At 49.3% G+C, this 17013-nt stretch overlaps 1 protein-coding gene across 1 annotated transcript in view; it reads right to left on the reverse strand.

Moving 5' to 3' along the window:
- The window catches only part of LOC139280163 (protein kinase C-binding protein NELL1-like), a 1006941-nt gene that overhangs the window by 473816 nt on the left and 516112 nt on the right, over positions 1–17013 (reverse strand). The gene's annotated exons all lie outside the window — the stretch shown is intronic.

The raw sequence follows: 17013 nt of genomic DNA on the forward strand, positions 1-17013 counted from the left end.
ACTATTTCGAGCAACAGCCGAGGAGTTCTCCCCGGCTTCCTGGTCAATATTTATCCCTCAACCAACATCACTAAACAACAGGGTATCTGGCCATTATCACATTGCTGTTTGTGAGACCTTGCTGTGTGCAAATTGGCTGCAGCATTTCCCACATTGCAACTGTGACTGCACTTCAAAAGTTCTTAATTGGCTGTAAAGCGCTTTAGGGTGTACCGAGCTAATGAGCTGCACCAAGGAAATGCTTTTTTTTCACCCCTATGGGAACCACTCATTTCCCCACACCTCACATTTTACACACAACATATGAACTATTCGGGCATGATAGTATAGTATTAAGCAGTCCCTCCTATTTAGGATGATAGGCAAATGCTCATAAATACCTCACAAGACTAACATATTCCCTTCTTCCTTGCAGGAAAAGATGGTGCACATGATGGAGGAGGCTGAGCCCACCTGCACATAGTCTCCCCTGTGCACATAAGAACGTAAGAAATAGGAGCAGGAGAAGGCCATTTGACCCCCCGAGCCTGCTCCACCTTTCAATAAGATCATGGCTGATCTGATCATGAATCAGCTCCACTTCCCTGTCCGCTCCCCATAACCCTTTACTCCATTATCGCTCAAAAATCTGTCTATCTCCGCCTTAAATATATTCAATGACCCAGCCTCCACAGCTCTCTGGGGCAGAGAATTCCATAGATTTACAACCCTCTGAGAGAAAAAATTCCTCCTCATTTCAGTTTTAATGGGCGGCCCCTTATTCTGAGACTATGGGCCCAAGTTTCCCCAGGAGTTGATCCTTTTTTTTTGGAGCAACTTGATTTTTCTGGACTATCTTTTTAATTGCAGTTCTGGCCATTTAATTTGCGCCAGTGTAAGTGAATTAGTTAGGTTTTTTTTTTAAGTTCAGTTTTTTTTTCAAAAGGCACTTACCCCAGCCACTTACCCCTGTTTTAGGCATTTGGCCAGCAAATAGTTGCTCCAAACTAACTTAGGCCAGCATATGTTCCCACTTCTGTCCGCACAGAAAAACCTTACCTAGAGTTAAGGAATCGGCGCAAGTAACTACATTTAAAGCACCACCAAGCACCAAACAAAGCACAAAAAGTGATAACCAATTAATTAACAAATAAAATAGAAGGAACTCTGCACCTAAAACACCAAAACCAAAGTAATAAGCAATCAATAAGTAATAAAAAAAATAGAAGGAACCCTGCACCTAAAGCACCCAAATCAATCAGTAAATAACAAATAAAAAATAGAAGTCCTACCTTAGGGAACGCTGCAGGCCGCCGATGAGGGAGCCCATTCAGCCAGGGCTAGGGGCGGTGTGCTTTGGGCCCCTCCCACACAGCCTGCGTACGTTTGCAGAAACGGCCTGCCAGGAGCTACTGCACATGCGCGCAGATTCTAGCGCGCATGTGCAGAGGTCCCGGCACCGTTTTCAGCGCCGGAACCTGGCTCCGCCCCCAATCCATTGGGCCATGCTGTGCCACGACCAAAGAGAGGCTGGAGAGCAGCCAGAATACCAACATCTTTTTTCGGCGCACTTGGAGGCGGACAAAAACGGCGCAACTCAGGTGAGGGCACCAGAAAAACAGGTTAGGTAAACTCTAGCCCTTTTTCCCCTAGTTTTAGTTTCCCCTATGAGTGGAAATATCCTCTCTGAATCCACCTTGTCGAGCCCCTTCATTATCTTATATGTTTCGATAAGATCACCTCTCACCTCTCAGTCTTCTGAACTCCAATGTGTATAGGACCAATCTATTCAACTTATATTCATCAGTCAACCCCCTCATCTCCGAAATCAAACAAAGGCCATCACCATCAGCCTGGTATTTATGACCTCGACTTGCAGCACCAAGCAAATGATCCACACAGTCTCGAACCCGGCAGGCACTGTCCACAGGATAGCGCCCACCATGGGACAAAACTGCAGAACGTGGCTCTGCCCAGGGCAGAGAGCACGGACCTCGGGGTCCTGGAACTCAGAGTCCGCTGAGGGGGACCAATCAAGCAACACCATGCTGGCGCAGCGGAGGAAGCCATGGGGCTCACCGGTGCAGGTTTGCGGAGTATACGTGCAATACCTGCCACACGAAAGGCCACCTTCAGCATTTGTGTAAAAGAAATTGGACTCACCGTGTGGCTGAGGAGATGGGGGATGATCCACTGTTCAGCGAGGAGCAGGCAGAAGAAGATGAGGTGTTGGAACTGTATATGTGCACCGACGATTCTCCCCCAGTGATAATGGAAGTAAAAATCAACGAAGTCCCTGTGAGTATGGAAGTGGACACGGGCTCGGGTCCGTCATTGATGAGTCGGAGAACTTTTGATAAACTGTGGATTAACCCAGCTGCGCGACCCAAGCTGGTCCCGGTCACGGCGAAGCTGCGTACCTACACCAGGGAACTGATACCTGTTCTTGGCAGTGCGGAGATGCAGGTATCCTACAGGGACGAGACGCACGGTTTACCTTTGTGGGTCGTTGCAGGCGATGGGCCGACACTCCTCGACCGGAGGCGGATGTGGACGGTCCGTGGGATCTGGGAAGTCTTCACCACTCCACAGGCTGCTGCTCCCCGGGGTGCTGTCATGCCCCGGGTTCCCAGAGAGCAGCGCCGACCGAGCTGAAGCTGCAGCCTCAATCCACCCACAGGCAAGCAGAGCAAACCCCAGCCCCAGACCGCAAGTCACAGAGATCCTGCAGCCTTAGCCCCCATAGGCAAGCAGCCCTGCAGAGAGGGGCCTAGTGGGTGGGGGGGTGAGCCGGAGGAGCGCTGCGGGCTGGGTGCGAGGGATCCAGGATGGCCGGCGGATCGGAGGGGCCCACGCAGAGGCAGAGTCGGGCGGCGGCAGCAGCTGGAGGTTGCCGGCCACGGCGGCCGCAGGGGAGGCCGCTACGGAGGCCGCGGGGGAGGCAGCAAGTGCGGCTGCTGGAGAGGCCACGATGGCCGCAGGGGAGGCGGCTACGGAGGCCGCCGGAGAAGCGACGATGACAGCCGCAAGAGTGGCGGCAAGTCAGGTGGCAGCGGAGGGGAGCGGAGGCTGCGGCGGCGGAGGGCATCCGGAGCGGCGGAGAGCAAGATGGCGCGGCCTCGGTCCAGAGCAGCAGAGCATCAAAGATGGCGGCGCCCAAGGAGAAGCCTCGTGGAATCCTGCTGCATCAAAGATGGCGCCTTAAAAAGGAAATGCACCCGGGAGTCTTAAAAGAGTCTGACCACGTGGTGGTCCCCACAAAGGACTTCTGTAAGGCACGAGCGAGTCTAAAATAAGCTATGTTAATGTGAGATGGCAGATTTATAATAAGAATTAATATTTTAATGCTGAATGGTCACTGTGTTTGTGTAAAATAATGGCTATGAAATACAATTGATGATAAGAGCTAATAAGGAAATCAGGGATCCGTTACCAATTAATAACTATTTAATGTAACTGCTCAGTGTACCCGCAATTCGTTGATGCAACACCTGTACCAGATAACATGTACCATACTAACGCACTGTCTATACCTACCTGCCTTCCGTTGGAAAAACAGGTCGACATCCCTGGCAACGGCTTCGGGACTGGGGGGGGAAGTGAGATGTTATGTATCGATGTGTGTATCGTCTTGCGTTCTGGGGGGGAAGTGAGATGTTATGTATCGATGTGTGTATCGTCCTGGTACCTTAAATGTATAATAAGCACAATGGTACACCATAGAGGGCGCTGTGGTGGGAGACCTGAAAGTACCTGCAAGAGGCAGTATAAAAGGCTGACTACCACACCTGAGAGTCACTCTGAGGCTGATCAATAAAGGACAAAGGTCACAGCAGTTAGATTAACACCAGACCGTGTGGAGTCAGTGATTGTGTGCTACATACATCACCAATGCCCTGTACAGTTGTAGCAGGACTTCTCTGCTTTTATATTCTATCCCCCTTGCAATAAAGGCCAACATTCCATTTGCCTTCCTGATTACCTGCTGTCCTGCATACTAACTTTTTGTGTTTCATGCACAAGGACCCCCAGGTCTCTCTGTACTGCAGTACTGTGGAGGCAGGCATGCTGGAAAACTGGCCTGTGACCCCCTCCACAGCTTATCCTCTTTTTCCCTTCTTATCTCCATCTCTTGCTAAACACTCTGCATGTCCAACTTCTCTCTCTCTCCCCAGTCGAAGATTTGTTTCACAGCAATGTACTCATTCCAGTTCATCATTTCTGATTTCTAGCACTTTCTGGCCATCTTCAATTCATAACTAATCTTTTCATTGTCCCTTGCTAAGTCTTCGGCTTCAATGCTGCCGTCTGCACACTCTTGCAAATCTTCAACTTTAGCCCAGTTTTCCTCAGCGCTGCTCACTGCTCGGCAGATTTTGTGTCTGTTTTGCAGCACTAAAAAGGCATTGCCTTCTCACACCTTTAATGTGTTGTGGTCAACCCATGCCCACAATGCTGGAATCACACCTCTCCAGAGCAGGTTTGCTGACGTGCTGTCAATGTTCACCAAGTTCTGCTTCAAAGTTCTGCTGGGCATCCTCCTCCTACTCATTCCTGATATCTAGTCCCTTTTATAGGACACCTGCAACTGCTTACATCATTACCATCACTTCCCAATTTCAGGTGCTAATCTCTCGCTCCCACTGGGTTCTTCAGCCTGAAGGTTTAGCAACAGTTTTAAAAATGAAAACATATGCACTTTCTTTTTTAAAGCTAATTTTGACAATGTGCGAATCAAGGCTGTGGAGCAGACATGTGCTACAAACCTACTGCAAGGAGGGTTGGAATTAATCAATGTGCCAATATTATCCCTCATGAGCCAGTCATTCAAATGCAAGTCGAGGTTGGACAAGCATTATTTTAAAATGATTATTTCAATTCAATCTCTTTTAAAAGTTGACTTGGAATGGGGGCTATTAATTCAAGAGATGGTTCTACGTCCAACTTAGATTTCAACCAAAAGATTTCAAACAAGACTGCGATCTCCTGCGCATTCGTTTTCTCTTGAGGTGCTGTGTCCAGTCAAGCAGTCAGCACTCCAGTAGACATCTCGAGTTGCTGGAGAAATACCACCAACGATGCCTCCACAAGATCCTACAAATCCCCTGGGAGGACCAACGCACCAACATTAGCGTTCTTGACCAGGCCAACATCCCCAGCATCGAAGCACTGACCACACTTAATCAGCTCCGGTGAGCAGGCCACATCGTTCGCATGCCAGTCATGGGACTCGCAAAGCAAACGCTCTACTCGGAACTCCTTCACGGCAAACGAGCCAAAGGTGGGCAGAAGAAACATTACAAGGACACCCTCAAAGCCGCCCTGAAAAAGTACAACATCCCCACTGACACCTGGGAGTCCCTGGCCAAAGACTGCCCTAAGTGGAGGAAGTGCATCTGGGAGGGCGCTGAGCACTTCGAGTCTCATTGCCGAGAGCATGCAGAAATCAAGCGCAGGCAGTGGAAAGAGCGTGCAGCAAACCAGTCCCACTCACCCTTTCCCTCAACGACTATTTGTCCCACCTCTGACAAGGACTGTGGTTCTCGTATTGGACTGTTCAGCCACCTAAGGACTCATTTTAAGAGTGGAAGCAAGTCCTCCTCGATTCCGAGGAACTGCCGATGATGACTCTTGTTATTCAGGGTGATCAGAAATGGGATGGTTTCACTGAACATCCCATAACCAGGTTAGCCACTTTTCATGGCTGTCAGACTAAAAATAGTCACACCTCACCTGAAACCATGCCAATTGGACGCTTAACTAAATCTGGATGTTAATGCACTATGTGTGGGTTTATAATCACTAATTAATCTTCCTTCACTCTGGTGTGGTCGGTCACCTTACTAACAATTTTGTCAGTGTAATAGAATCTTTCAGCGATTCATGTCTACAGCACCAAAAAAATGAAAATGCAAGGTGGAAAGACGAGCACAACTCAAAACTTCTTTAGTCAGGTGGCTTATTAAATATTCATACATAGTATCCATCTCAAATTTACATTTTCATATAACATCTGAGCTGAGTACATAATCTACTGTTGAAATTAATTTTAATGTGATTCAATGATCTTATGGCATTGCACAAGAGAACGCTTGGGCATAAATAACACATTAAAATGGCTGCTCAACCTAAAGTGCTGCATTACATAGCAGAAATTCTCCATCAGCCCTGTGGATCTCAAGATGCTTGCTAAGTCTGCTCTGGAAAATTCCAGCAATTTATTCAATGGGCAGTGAATCATAGAATGATACAGCACAGAAGGAGGCCATCCGGCCCATCATGCCTGTGCTTTGAAAGAGCAATACAATTAGTTCTACTCCCCTGCTTCTTCCCCATAGTGCAGCAAATTGTTCCTTTCAAGTATAAATCGAATTCCCTTTTGAAAGATACTATTAAATCGGCCCCCACCACCCTTTCAGGCAGTGCATTCCAGATAACAACTTGCTGCACAAAAATATTCTCCTCACCTCCGCTCTGGTTCTTTTGCCAATTATCTTAAATCTGTGCCCACTGGTTACCGGCCCTCTGCCACTGGAAACTGTTTCGCCATACTTTATCAAACCCTTCTTGACATTTATTAAATCTCCCCTTAAATCAAAGGAGAATAATCCCAGCTACTCTAGTTTCTTCACATAACTAAAGTCCCTCATCCCTGGTATAATTGTCATAACCGACCACTTTAATGGCTAACTTCACAGTTTAGGGGCCCAAAATTCCACATGGACTTTTTTTTGGCGCAGTTGTAGAGCTAGATCCGATTTTTTAGTGACCCAACTGCACCAACAAAAAAGTTGCAAGTTTCGCCGGCATAACCTTTCATTTTGGAGCGGCACAGATGTCCTTAAGCTCTGTGGGTGGAGCTTAAGGTCTGCGCCGAAAAACTGAGGTTGCCAAGGTAACCAGGGATGCTCTGAAGGGCTGAAGCACAAATAGAGCATTTCCCCTTTGTAAAATAGATTACTAAGTGAGACTTGGGACAACAGACTGAAATCTCAATATATGAAACAATATGAAATTCCTTTATTCCTTTTTAGCATTTATAGATTTTTTTTCACTTCGAAAGTGCCGGTGCCATTGCAATTTCAGGCCGAAAGCCCCCCCCACCACCCCAGCCCACTTCTATCCAGGGCCGAAAGGACCCCTCACCGGTCCGCTTCGATATTCAAAAAGGAGTTAGATGTAGTCCTTACTACTAAGGGGATTAAGGGGTATGACGAGAAAGCAGGAATGGGGTACTGAAGATTGAAAGAAAGAAAGAGGAAGACAGAAAGAGAAAGACAGAAAGATAAGGAGAAAGACAGAAACATAAAGACAGAAAGAGAAAGAAAGGAAGATAGAAAGAAAGACAGAAAGAAAGAAAGAGACAAATAGAAAGAGTGTCATGTATTTAACCATCTTGCAATGACATAGTCATGTAACTGTAACTCATGCACACTGTACCTGTACCATAGAAATGCACACCCTGACCACAGGGGGTGAACATGCGGGAGACAATCCTCACCTGGGTTTCCAGGTATAAAAGGGGAGGTCCCGCCCAGGGTCAGCACTCCTTGGTCCTGGCAATAAAGGTGAAGGTCACAGAGTGACCGTGTCTGATATATCCATGCCTCGTGTGAGTTTGTAGTAAGGTGCAGGGACACTACATTTGGCGATGAGAAACGGGAATCAGCGAACCACGAGGATGGCCACTGGTGGCACAGAGGGACGTTACTGTGTGGGTGAAGACTGGGATGGACTTCATGTAAAGACTCCAGCAGAGCTTTGTCACAAAGGACTGGCTGGAAGAGACAGCGGCTGACACGCGGAGGGCGCATCTACTGACCAGCTGCGGACCACAGACGTATGCGCTGATGAAAGACCTGCTCGCACCCCAAAAGCCGGCGGACAATTCCTTTGAAGAGCTCAGCCTGCTGATCAGTGAGCATCTCAAGCTGGCGAGTAGCGTACACATGGCCCGGCACCGGTTTACTCTCACCGGCGTTGGGAGGGTCAAAACATCTCGGACTTCGTGGCGGAACTGCGGCACTTGGCCAGTCTCTGTAAGTTCTCCGATGCCTGCAGCGGGGAGATGTTAAGGGACTTTTTCATCGAGGGCATTAATCATGCCAGGTTTCAGGAAGCTCATAAAGACTAAGGACTTGACTTTAGAAGGGGCGGCACTGATAGCTCAGACCTTTATGGCAGGGGAAGAGGAGACCAAGCTAATTTACGCGCGCAGCCCTGGTTCAAACGAGGCAACGGACCAGGGAGTTAACATGGTGAAGGTGGCTCGGGACCCCGCAGGCAGGCAAGGGCATTTCGAAACCGCCCAGGCAGCAACAGGCTCTAGGGTGGGCCTGCAACAAGGACAATGGAAAGGGGATCGGCAATTCACGCCATCTCGAGGAACGATGCGTCCCGCGATGGGACCATTAACACCCATCATCAGAGTACTTAGAAACAGCCAAATGGGCAATCAGAGAGGAATGCTTGGTAATAGTTCCTTTGTTAACAACACTCTCAATCTCAGCTCATGCTGGAGGTGCGGGGGTAGACACACTGCGAGAAGCTGCAGGTTCCAGCAGTATACCTGTAGGATTTGTAATGTCAGTGGACACTTGGCCAGTATGTGCAAAAAGGTAGTAGTGAGGCTAATCTGCGAGACAGAGGAGTCAGACGAGGGGTCTGCAATGCAGGATGAGGCCTGGGGTAAAGCCATAGATGCTGAAGTTCAGCAGGTTCATGTGGCTGATGTCCATAGCTCATACACTAAAACACCACCCATGATGATGAAAGTCTTACTGAATGGGGGGTGCATATGGAGCTAGATACGGGAGCTAGCCAGTCACTCATGAGCGCCCAACAATTTGAGAGACTATGGCCACACAGAGCTAGCAGGCCCAAACTGGAACACATTGACACGCAGCTACGGACATACACCAAAGAGATCATCCCAGTGCTGGGCAGTGCAAACTTGGTGGTAACACATAATGGATTACAGAACCAGCTGCCCCTCTGGATCGTTCCGGGAAATGGCCCCGCGCTTTTGGGGAGGAGTTGGCTAGCTGAGATGAATTGGAAATGGGGGGATGTGCATGCCATTACATGCGTAGAGTGAAGTTCATGCTCACAGGTCCTGCAAAAATTCGGGGGTCACTGTTTCAAGCTGGTGTCGGAACGTTTAAGGGCACTAAAGTAGTGATACGTATCACTCCGGACGCCAGACCAGTGCACCACAAAGCCAGAGCGGTGCCGTACGTGATGCGTGAAAAATTTGAATGTGAACTGGACAGGCTGCTCAAAGAGGGCATAATTTCGGCCATTGAATTCAGCGACTGGGCAAGTCCCATCGTTCCCGTCCTCAAAGCAGATGGTTCGGTTAGGATTTGTGGCGACTACAAAGCCACCATCAACAGAGTATAGTTGCAAGACCAATACACGCTCCCGAGAGCGGAGGACCTTTTTGCCACGCTGGCAGGTGGCAAGCTGTTCAGGAAGTTGGACCTCACTTCGGCCTACATGACTCAGGAACTAGCTGAAGAATCCAAGCTTCTGACCACCATCACGACGCACAAGGGATTATTTATCTACAACAGGTGTCCGTTTGGCATTTGTTCGGCAGCAGCTATCTTTCAGAGAAACATGGAAAGCTTGCTCAAATCCATTCCTGGAACGATCGTATTCCAAGTTGACATTCTCATAACGGGTCGAGACACCGAAGAACACCTCCGCAACCTGGAGGAGGTGCTACGCCGATTGGATCGGGTAGGCTTGAGGCTGAAAAAGGCCAAGTGTGTGTTTTTGGCCCCAGAGGTCGAGTTTTTGGGCAGGAGGGATGCCGCAGACGGGATCCGGCCCACTGAATCAAAAACAGAGGTGATCCGCCGGGCGCCCAGGCCCGGCAACACATCGGAGTTGCGATCATTCCTGGGACTTTTGAACGATTTTGGGAACTCTGTGCCGAACTTAAGCAGATTGTTGGAGCCGTTACACATGCTCCTGCGTAAAGGTTGTGAATGGTTTTGGGGGGACTGTCAAGAACGGGCTTTCAATAAGGTGAGGAACCTGCTGTGTTCCAACAAACTGTTGACTTTGTATGACCCTTGTAAAAAACTGGTTTTAACATGCGATGCGTCATCCTACGGGGTTGGGTGTGTTTTGCAGCAGGATAACGATGACGGCCGACTCCAACCAGTGGCTTACGCCTCCAGGTCACCCTCCCAGGCAGAGCACGGATACAGCATGGTCGAGAAGGAAGCACTCGCGTGTGTTTACAGTGTGAAAAAGATGCACCAGTAACTTTTTGGTAGACAGTTCGAGCTAGACACGGACCACAAGCCGTTAACATCCTTGTTGTCCGACAGCAAGGCTGTGAACGCCAATGTGTCAGCTCGCATACAGTGCTGGGCCCTCACGCTGGCTGCGTATGACTACATAATACGGCACTGGCCAGGCACCGAAAATTGCGCTGACGTGCTCAGCAGGCTCCCACTGGCCACCACCGAGGGGGCGTCGGAGCAGAGCGCCGAGATAGTCATGGCCGTTGAGGCTTTTGACACTGCAGGCTCCCCCATCACAGCCCACCAGATCAAACTCTGGACCAACAGGGACCCCCTCCTATCCATGATAAAGAAATGTGACCTGACTGGGGATTGGGCGCCCGCACACAGGGCACGCCCCGAGGAAGTCAGACCGTTTCAGAGACGGACGGATGCATGACTACCCGGCTGCCCCATAGCAGGGGCAGCCGGGTAGTCATGCCCCAGAAAGGAAGGGAAGCCTTCATCAGGGAACTCCACAGCGAGCACCCTGGCATCGTGTTAATGAAGGCCATTGCCTGGTCACATGTATGGTGGCCGGGGATTGACTCAGACCTGGAACACTGGGTTCTCAGGTGCATGACGTGTGCCCAGCTGGGCAATGCCCCCCGGGAGGCCCCACTCAGCCCGTGGCCCTGGCCCACCAGACCATGGTCACGTATTCACGTAGACTATGCGGGCCCGTTCATGGGCAAAATGTTCCTGATCGTTGTCGATGCATACTCGAAGTGGATCGAGTGCATCATATTGAACTCGTGCATGACATCCATCACCGTGGAGAGTCTGCATACGGTTTTCGCGACACATGGCTTGCCGGACATCCTGGTCAGCGACAATGGCCAGTGTTTCATCAGCCATGAATTCCAGGAGTTTATATTGGGCAATGGTATCAAGCACATCCGGACAGCGCCGGTCAAGCCGGCTTCCAATGGCCAGGCGTAACGGGCGGTCGAAGTCATAAAACAGGGCATGCTACGCATCCAAGGACCTTCCCTTCAGTACCGCCTATCGCGCCTCCTGCTGACCTACAGGTCCCGCCCGCACTCGCTCACGGGAGTCCCGCCAGCGGAACTCCTCATGAAACGCATGCTCAAGACGTGGCTGTCCCTCGATCACCCAGACCTGGCAGACTTTGTTGAGGGCAAGCGCCAGTCCCAAACCGAGCTCCATGATCGAAACTCAAGGGGGAGGTGTATAGAACTAGATGACCCGGTATTTGTTCTTAACCATGCTTTGGGACCCAAGTGGCTTGAGGGCACCGTAATTGGCAAATAAGGAAACAGGGTCATGGTGGTCAGACTAAACAATGGGCAGATATGCCGCAAACACTTGGACCAAGTAAAGCCAAGGTTCAGTGCAGACACGGAGGAACCGGAAGAAGAGCATGATGAGATAGCACCCACACCACTACCAACGGACGAGCAACAAAGACAGCCCTCAGCATGCACAGTCCCTGTAGCCAGCCCGGACAGGCCGGAGTCACCTCAAGTGACAGAGACGCGTGCTGAGGCTCAGCCACCAGAGTCACAACTGCGGCGCTCCACGAGAGAGCGTCGACCACCCGATAGACTTAACCTCTGAAACAAAAAGACTTCAGGGGGGAGGTGCTGTCATGTATTTAACCATCTGTACCTGTACCATAGAAATGCACACCCTGACCACAGGGGGTGAACTTGCGGGAGACACTCCTCACCTGGGTTTCCAGGTATAAAAGGGGATGTCCCACCCAGGGTCAGCACTCCTTGGTCCTGGCAATAAAGGTGAAGGTCACAGAGTGACTGTGTCTGATATATCCATGCCTCGTGTGAGTTTGTAGTAAGGTGCAGGGACACTACAAAGAGAGAGAGAAAGAAAGACTTGCATTTATATAGCGCCTTTCACGACTACCGAATGTCTTAAAGCGCTTCACAGCCAATGAAGTACTTTTGTATTGTGCAAAATGAGCTTAATCGCTCGCTACAACTCAGGAATGTCCACACTACAGGTTTTATGCTGTAGCAATCTGACCCAGGAAAGCCAGGCAACTCAGTTCTATGAGTTTTATTTTATTTCTTACTTGCTTATTAGTCTTTTTGAATTTCATAGGCCTGGAGATTTGATGAGGACTGTTGTTAATGCTTTTGTTTCATTGGTGAGTAAATCCTAAATCGGACCAGCGTTGGTATTCACGCTTCATGCAAATGGATGGAAATATTGAATATTGAAATGTGGTCTGTGAGGCTCCATAGAATGTACCTTAATTAACCACAAATGTAAAAAAGCTTGGACACTTCTGCTCTAAATCAATGACCAGAATGCAAGAGGACACAATCCAAGATTGGATCTCCAAAATGCCAGTAAAAATACTGGAATTCCATGTAATAAAAACAGAACCTAACCTAATCAGTCATAATAAACCATTGATCTTGGCGCTAATTATTTGGACAAATGGAGTTCTATAATTTTAATATAAATTCCAATCGGTGAAGAGTGACTGATGGGTCAAATTACCTAGAGTGATATTTTACTCTTGATGAGCTGAAAATTGTATATTTTTAACCTTAGTTATCTTCAAAAGTTTATACAGAAGTAAAAAACATTTTTGAAAGAAGTGAAAGCCTAACCTCTCGGTGCAACTGAGATGAGGAGGAATTTGTTCTCTCAGAGGGTTGTGAATCTTTGGAATTTTCTGCCCCAGAGAGCTGTGGAGGCTGGGTCATTGTATATATTCAAGGCTGAGATAGATAGATTTTTGGACTCAATGAGAATCAAGTGATATGGGGAGGAAGTAGAGTTGAGGTCGAAGATCAGCCACGATCTCATTAAATGGCTCGAGGGGCTGTAGGGCATACTCCTGTTCCTATTTCTTATGTTCTCAACTCTTGGGATTCGTCTCTGAATAGAGTTGCAAAAAAAGAACAGTATGACATTAAACACACATTTCAGATATAAGCTGCCGTTAGACGACAACAATAAAGCAGGAAAGCAGGACAACTCATTGAAGATGTGCCCCAGAGCTTGGAATCAGTATTTTGCAGAGGAACTATGATATAATAGTTAAATTGCTACAAATAAGTTTTATGCTTTTAAATCATCCAAGTACAGCAAACCAGTCAGAGCATGTTTGCTGACTTGCAATTCATTGTACTCAGTGAGAAAGTACTAACTTTGATAAGTGTGGCTATAAATCTCAAAGCTGAAAATTACTGCTTAACTTTATTGATCTGATTGGGTAAGGCACTGATCCTGTCATTCTCAACTGAGCTATGCCTTGTTAAAGTAAATATTGTGTTGTAATCAATGTTCCCTCTATTTTTTGGAGGGGTGCGGTCCCTTCAACAGGCTGCACTGCCCATTAAAGTCACGCATGTGCAAAATTGTACAGTTGAAAAGCCAGACCCACAAAGTCAGCGACCGTGCAGCTTAGAGGGAACGTTGATTGTAATTTAAAAACCAGGCGGCTAAAAATACGCTGACCTTGCGCCTGGATTTTTTGCGATATTTCGCCATTTTTCGCGAAAAACCGGGTGGGGGGAAATTCAGAGACGTCTTGCGGCGGCGTTTTTTTAAGTACTGCTGGGGAGCGAACCGCTGCCGTGCAAGACACGAAATATCACTTTCGCCAAAAATTTGGCTCACAGAACATCCATATTTAGGACCAAAAAAAAACACCTGGGAAAAAGCTGCATTGCAGCCCTTGGAGCAGCTATGAAGACCTGCAAAAAAGGCAAGTTAAAGATTTTATTTTTTCATTCTTTTGCAGCGATTCGCGAGCTAAGTGTCTTGTGAATGTTTTGCGATTTAAAAAAAATTTTTGTTTGCAAATCTTTGGGGGTGTTTTTCCCCCCCTCCCTAGCCGCCTCTCGCAGCGGTTTCGAACTCGGAGTAAAGTTGCAGAAAATTTACAATTTGCGCCACGAATCCATTGTCAGTATTGCTCCCATACTTCAAGTTAAGCTTTGAAAGAAGCTCAAAACGGCAGGAAAGCAGGCAGCACAGGTCCGCAGTTGTATCTCTCCAGGTCTGTATGCATGGACCACACCCAAAGGTCTTGTGACTTCTCCTGTCTTCCCCCTGCGCCCCCCCCCCCCCCCACCTTTACTCATTGGAGCCTTGTGACTTCTGCCTCTCCCTCTCCCACCCCAGGCTCCAAGCCTTCCGATCGGCACCTTGCTCTCTCTCTCTCTCCCCTTGCTCTCTCTCTCTCTCTCCTTGACACCCGTCACCCCTGCCCACACGGTTTGGTTTGCAGCCGAGCCCCGAGCCCATGGCCGGGTGCGGGGCCAATTCTGCCGGCCAAACCTATGACCCTCCAGCCCTGCTTCAAGACGTCCGTTGGTGGCGTGTGAATGAGTTAGAAAATGAGAGAACTTCTGAAATCCAACAAATTTACACTTCTATGTTGACAGGTTAAAAAAAAAAGTTGAACTTTATTATTGATTTTGACAGTGTTCTTGACTCCCTCCAAAATTTTCTAGTTAAAAACAATGGCGTCTTTCAGCGCAGATTTGTGAATGTGCACTGGTTTTCTTAACTCACCAGAAGGTTTTCGGGAGTGGCCAGATACGCTGCGTAAGAGAAAAAAGTGTTGGCCAAACTGCGAACAATTGAAAAAACCGGCGCAGACATGAGGGAAAATCTGGCCTAGAAAAATCGTAACTAAGTCTGTTATGCCGGCACAGATCGCAGGGAGGGAAAGTTTGAAAAAAAAATATGCCAAAAAAAACAACCGTGCCAAAAAAACGGCGCAAATGACTGGGGAAAATTGAGCCCTAGATATGCTGCAGTGAATTTAAATCATACTGACAAAGATTCAGCTCTTAATAGAGTTGCAGGTATTTCTAAAACCAGTCTACATTGTGCTGAAAGGGGACAAGTTGACATGCAGTGACAGGTACCAGAATCGTAGGGCCCAAGTTTCGGCCTCAGTTGCTCCTGATTTTTTGGAGCAACTGGTGTAGAACGGAGTATCTTAGAAATTCAAATTCTCGGCATTTAGTTTGCTCCAGTTCTAGTCAGTTAGAACAGTTTCACTTTGGAACAGAATTTTTTTTTCAAAACAGGGCGTGTCCGGCCACTTACGCCTGTTTTTAAAGTTTCGGCAGTGAAAACTTACTCCAAACTAACTTAGAATGGAGTAAGTGAAGATTTTTGTATGTTCGAAAAAACCTTGTCTACACTTTAGAAAATCAGGCGTAGGTTACAAATCAGGCGTAGGGAATGGTGGGGGGGGGGGGGGGGTGGTTTAAAGGGAAGTTTACAAACTTCAGTTTTACAAATAAAGAGCCATCATCAATAATAAATGATAAATACATCAATAAATCAACCAATAAATCAATCAAAAAAAATTAATAAAAAATAAAAATGTTTTAAAAAATCAATAAATAAAACATTTTCTACTTACCGACTGCAGCACCGGGAGTCCTCCAACAGCGTGCTGGGATGGTCCCCCCAGTGTGTCTCTGTCAGTGTCTCTATCTCTCTGTCTGTCTGTCTGTGTGTGTGTCTCTCACTCTCTGTTTGTCAGTGTCTGTGTTTCTGACAGCGAGGGGAGAGAGAGAAGGGGGGTGGGAGGGGGAGGGGGAGAAGAGGGGTGGGAGGGGGAGGGGGAGAAGGGAGGTGGGGGGAAAGAGAAGGGAGGTGGGGGGGGAGGAGAAGGGAGGTTAGGGGGGGAGAAGGGAGGTGGGGGGGGAGAAGGGATGTGGGGGGGGAGAAGGGAGTTGGGGGGGAGAAGGGAGAGGGGGAAGGGGAGAAGGGGGGGAGAGGGGTAGAGGGGGGAGAGGGGGAGAGGGAGGTAGAGGGGGGAGAGGTGGAGAGGGAGGGAGAAGGGGGGGAGAAGGGGGGGAGGGGGGGAGAGGGGGGAGAAGGAGAGTTTGTAGGGAGGGAGGGAAGGAGAGAGGAGGGAGGGAAGGAGAGAGGGAAGGAGGGAGAGAGGGAAGGAAAGAGGAGGGAGGGAGGGAAGGAAAGAGGAGGGAGGGAGGGAGGGAAGGAGAGAGGAGGGAGGGAGGGATGGGAGGAGAGAGGAGGGAGGGAGGGAAGGAGAGAGGGGGGGAGGGAGGGAGGGAAGGGGGGTAGGAGAGAGGGAGGGAAGGAGGGGGGGCGAAGGAGAGAGGGGGGGAAGGAGAGAGCGGGGGGGGGGAGGGAGAGAAGGAGGCTGAATGGCCGGGCCCAAGACCTCGGGCTAGATTTAGAGGTAGGTGGCGGCGGGTCTTAGGGGGGGGGTCGCGGAGGTCCGGGGGTGGGGGGAGTGAGAGAGAGTCCGGTGGGGGGGGGGTGAGAGAGAGTCGCGGAGGCCTGGAGGGGGGGGGTGGAGAGAGAGTGTTGCGGAGGTCGGGGGCGGGGCGGGGGGGAGCGGGAGTCGAGTCGGGTCGGGAGGAAGCAGGAGCTGGACGTGGGAGGAGCCTTATGCACGCAGCCCCAGTGAGGCCATTCGGCCAGGGCTAGGGGCTGCGTACTTCGGGCCCTTCCCACACAGTTTAGGGCGCCTGGAGCGCGCATGTGCAGAGGTCCCGGCACTGTTTTCAGTGCAGGGACCTGGCTCCGCCCCCAACAGCTCGTGCTGCGCTGCGCCTGGCTGCAGACGACCTGCAGGGAGCCGGAGAATAGGGAAGTTTTTTAAGGCGCACTTTCTGGCGCGAAAAACGGACGTCCAGGTCCGGGCTGCGCCGTTTTAGGCGCGTCCCGAAACTTGGGCCCATAGTACTTACAAGATTAATTGAATAAATTTTTTCCTTTGAAAACAAACTAATAAAAAGGA

Source organism: Pristiophorus japonicus, chromosome 14, assembly GCF_044704955.1.
Source record: "Pristiophorus japonicus isolate sPriJap1 chromosome 14, sPriJap1.hap1, whole genome shotgun sequence".
Classification (NCBI taxonomy): Eukaryota; Metazoa; Chordata; class Chondrichthyes; family Pristiophoridae; genus Pristiophorus; species Pristiophorus japonicus.